We start from the raw sequence: 4,942 nt of genomic DNA on the forward strand, positions 1-4,942 counted from the left end.
TGTTCCAATCAAATCATGCCACGTATGCGGGAGCACGGATGGGCACACACGCGGGGAGCAGGCAAGTCTCGTCCCTCAAAGCAGATGCAAGGAATGCCACCACATATGTGTATGCATGCCCCGTTTCCTTGGATTCGGCTTGCCTGCTCCCTTCCCATGCTCCCATCCGTGCTCCCACTTCATCCTACGGCTGTCTTTTTTCCTTTTCTTTTTCTATTTAATCATCCCCCTGATTTTAAAGGGTGGGGCCGGGCCTTATTTTGTTCCAATCAAAACAAGCCACGTATGCGGGAGCACGGATGAGCACACGCCGGGGAGCAGGCAAGTCTCATCCCGTTTCCTATACTTGCTAGCTAGCGAAGCTACATCCATATTCCTTCTATGCAAGGCACATGTCTCCATGCAACTTCCAGTTTTCTTGTCCACCTCATCGATTTATCTAGGCTTCTGCCAGCGCCGGAATTAATCAAGGTACCGACCCGAATCATTTTGTACACATATCTACAGATTACTTAATTCCTTCGCCAAATCTGTACGAGTCACCAATTCTTTAACGAGAAATGATGTTCACTTGTTCAAATGTGTAGGAAAGGAAGGAATTTGCTGCCGCACATCGTTTGACATGAAGCTGCTGGCCTTGTTGCTAAGTGCGAACTAGATCCTAGCCAAAATAGTAGATTGGTTTGATTCATCATGCCTCCAGAGGTAATGTGACACTCACCTTTATCTTCAGTGATTAATGCTGCAGAGTTGTGTCCTACTTTCTTAATTTCTTTAGTTAGTGAGCTGTGAGCTCCAATCGGATCTTCAGTAGTGGTATGCCCAACAATTAAAGGCCATCATGGCGAGAACTTTTTCTCCTATTTATTTACACTTGCTTCTGCTAGCATTTGAAGTTTGAAAAATCTATAGCATATTCGGTGTGGTCTTTGGCACTTAATTTTTTACAACTTGATCAGTGATTATGCAGTTATCACTCACTTGCATGATTTTATATGCACCACTTGATCCTTGCTTTTATTTGTGTTCATAAGTTATGTCTTAATTGATTTATGGGTTTTTTTAGTTATGATGCGCATTGTAGTTTGAAATGAAAGACTTGCAGAAATAAAGCTAAAAATGGCGAGCCTCATTTGGTGTTATTCTTGTTGAACACTGCAGAAGATTAAGATCCAGGCAAAACACATCGATGCCGCAGCAGGAGAGATAGTTGATGTTTTGGAGGATACACGCAAAGGAAACGTTATCTACTTCAAGGGCTGGAGAGGATTGGGAGCATCCACAGTTCTCAATCTGGTAGCCCAACGCCTGAAATCATCAACAAGATCGAGCAAGTTTGATAAGGTTATCCATGTGGACTGCTCCGTGTGGAAAAACATGAGGTCTCTGCAAAGGGCAGTAGCGGAGGAGCTAGAGCTACCGCAGTCCGTGATGGCCATCTTCGATCAGTATGACGAGGACGACGACTTCAATGGGAAAGATGAAGGCTCCAGAGAGGTGATTGCAGATATCAGGATGGAAATATTCAGAAAACTCTATAACAGTAGATTTCTGGTGGTTTTCCACAACGGAAGCAGCAGATACATCGATTTGTATGAGTGTGGTGTCCCAGTAATATCACTTTTGGGTAACAAGGTCTTGTGGACCTGGCACGGGAGGTTTCGGATGATTCTCAGATTAGAAGATGGGGAAAAGGTAAAGATGAAGAGTCAGACAAATGTTCGCTTATCTGCTTCTCCTGAATCTAAAGTTGAAGTAAGAGATATACTGCATGAAGTGGCTTTGGATATTGCCAAGTGCACTGGGATTGTTCAGGCCGACGATATGAGCCACAAGATAGTCATGGAGTGCCTCATATACAGGGACCTGCTTTCTATGGACTTGAAGACACATGCACCAAACTATTGGATCTGCGATGGTATTATACAGGGCCAAGACAATTCATCAGCATGGGACATTGGCAATTCTCTTCAGAAAAACATGAGCTTGGATTGTAAAGCCGACTATAATAAGGCCGTAGCTCCGGTGCTACAGGTGTCAGATGATTTACTTGTTAACCGCTGGAATTTCACCACCCACAAACAACTCCATATAAAGGATAACAGTCATGTGCTGCCTACTCAGGTGACATCAGTCTTCCTTTCTGCAGATGAACCACCAAGAAATACAACATCAATATTGCCAGTTGGCATGTTCCAACATTCACAAAGTAGCAAGCTGCGTGTGTTACATCTGTCACATTGCACCTTCAGTTTTGCATCTCCTCCCTTCGTCCATTGTGCCCAACTAAGATTGCTCCATCTGGACCATTGCACAAATATCATAGACGATGACGAGCATCCAAGTCAGAATGAAGACATGTCATGTTTCCAGAAGCTATGGGTGATGGATCTGAGGTATACAGAATGGTACTGGCTACTGTCGGAAAAGATGAAGAGGTTGATGGTTGACCTCAGGGAGCTGAATGTGGAAGGAGTCAAGCATGGGAGCATAAGTGATTTGTGTGGAGGTAGACCAAGCCTTGTAGTACTTCGAGTAACAGTAGCTGCTCCGGTCCCTATGGAGAACGAAGACACAAATAATCAAGCACATTTCCCCAATATGTACAGTACAAACAGCCTTACGACATCTAGCATCATCAACCATGTCCTGCCTCCATTGCTTGAGTCATTTAGCTTCATCAACAAAGATGCAACTGCAGCCAAGATATCTAGCATCTCCTTTCGGGGTTGTTCTCAGTTAAATAGTATAATTCTCAGAGGAAATTTGGGGAGATTGGAGGAGCTGGACCTCTCAGGCACAGCAGTGAAAACCCTTGACCTCAGAGAAGTGGAAGCTCCATACCTGAACCGCCTCATGCTGCTAGGCTGCAAGAAGCTCCGTGCAATATTATGGCCAGCGAATGATAGAATGCTATGGTATTTGGAGAAGTTGCACGTCAGCACCGTCCAATCTGCATCACCTAGCCAGAATAATTGGGAAGAAAAGACCAAGGAGGCTAGTGCTGCTGCAGGATTATCATATATCCTTGCTTTTTGGGATTCACCACAAGGCATCAGTCGAACTGGATCTTTTGAGTTTATGTGGTACGTATCTGTAGTGGATCCACGGCTCATGTGGTCGCTTCTGCCCGTTTGGAAATCTAACGATGGGAAACTTTTCTTTTACAAATTAAGAGATCGTTCATTGATGAAAAGCCTTGTATACATGGAGATTGATTCCTCGTGTCCTGCAAGTGGAGCTGCTGTTGGTGGTCATGAAGTAGCTCAAGGCATCGGGAGCCAGCAGCAGAATTCTCAATACTTATATGCAAGAGATGTCTTTCAGGAGCACCCGCAAGCTATCAGTGCAATCGAAGGTGTGATCAGTTGGATGTGGGCTTGTCCACCTATTCCTACTCCAGGTCCTCGAGCCTGGTACTTCCACATGCAAGATGAAGAGGGTATGGAGAGAGGATCGTTACAGCGACAACACAACACTGAAAGGTTTAGTACTAGTGTTGCTTTAGCCCCTGTTTTGATGTGGGATGATGCACGGTTGTTGTATGTGCATGATAGCTCGTCCATCACTTGCGTTCCGTGCCCACAAGGTGCAATGTGGAGGTGGCTTAATTGGTGCAGAGTAGAGAGGTGCCCCAAGCTATGCTCGGTCTTTGCCACTCCCTAACTAAGTAGTGACCAGCACTCCTTTTTATCTCTGTCTACATTCTGGGCATCCCAGCTCCCTGTGGCATGCTACATCTGGAACTGGAGTACAACATACCAACCAGCTGGAGGATCCTTCAAAGACCTAGTATTATTGCACCTGGACTATTGCCCCAGGCTCATACATGTGCTTCCCTTGTCTGACTATATGGACACCCTGCCTAGACTGGAAACGCTCGAGATCGTGTGCTGCGGTGATCTGAAGGAAGTCTTCCCTTTGGACCCTAAGCGCCAAGAGAAGCAGGAAATTATAAGATTTCCCAACCTAAGAAGGATCCACCTGTACCAGCTCTCCCACCTACAGAGCATCTGTGGGAGCAGGATGTCCGCGCCGAACCTTGAGACCGTCAGAATCCGGGGCTGTTGGGGCCTTCGACGCCTGCCGGCAGTCAGCGGCAGCACCACCAACCGGCCCAAGGTGGACTGCGAGAAGGACTGGTGGGACAACCTGGAGTGGGAAGGGCTGGGGGCAAAGCACGACCCTTCGCTCTATGAGCCGAGCCACTCGTGATACTACAAGAAGGCCCACCTGCCAAGGGTCACCGTTCTCAGGTGAGATATATTGATCAATAACTTGGTGTGTTAGCGAACTTAAACTTGCTGTTTCTATCTGTAGTTCTGTACTACTTTTTTTTGTCCTGATACTATACGTGCATAGTATCATCCCATTGATGGTTTGTTCTGCTGCACCACTGTAGGTAATCAAATCCATCCATGGTCGATGATCTCTACAGGAACGTCGGCCCTATGGTGCTACGGTGCTTAATTAGCCGAAGCTTTCTCTGGAGTGTGCGTCCGTGTGTGTTGTTGCCTTACTTGATGCTGCTTGATTGGCCCGTGTGGTTGTGTGAAATCTGCATTGCATTGCTATTGGTTTGGTGGTGCGTCTTCCAGTTCAGTCTGATTTGATTTGGTTTATCTTGATCTTGTTTGTATTGCTCATATTTTCTTGATGAAAGCCATATAGGCTTCAAAGTAAGCATGCATCATCTGGTTGGATAGATGATGCATGCATGGTACAAGCTTTGAGAGAAATAAATAAGAGAGGGCATTCAGCCTATGCTGCATGAACACCCTGCCTGCTCATGCTGCTGCTATCCTGTTGCTCTCCATTTGTGTGTTGTGGAGTGTGATTTGTCAGCTACGGACTGATTATTGTAATGCTAAGCAATTCCTTCGACTTCTATACAAATGGTGATTTGTGTGTGTGTCATACATAAACTGCAGCTTTATGTTTT

The 4,942-nt window shown here is 45.7% G+C and overlaps 1 pseudogene; it reads left to right on the plus strand.

Moving 5' to 3' along the window:
* The first annotated feature begins 1,161 nt into the window (after window positions 1-1,161).
* On the plus strand, window positions 1,162-4,260 carry LOC119346111 (annotated as a pseudogene).
* Window positions 4,261-4,942: the final 682 nt, after the last annotated feature.

Source organism: Triticum dicoccoides, unplaced genomic scaffold (assembly GCF_002162155.2).
Source record: "Triticum dicoccoides isolate Atlit2015 ecotype Zavitan unplaced genomic scaffold, WEW_v2.0 scaffold40082, whole genome shotgun sequence".
NCBI classification, from domain to species: Eukaryota; Viridiplantae; Streptophyta; class Magnoliopsida; order Poales; family Poaceae; genus Triticum; species Triticum dicoccoides.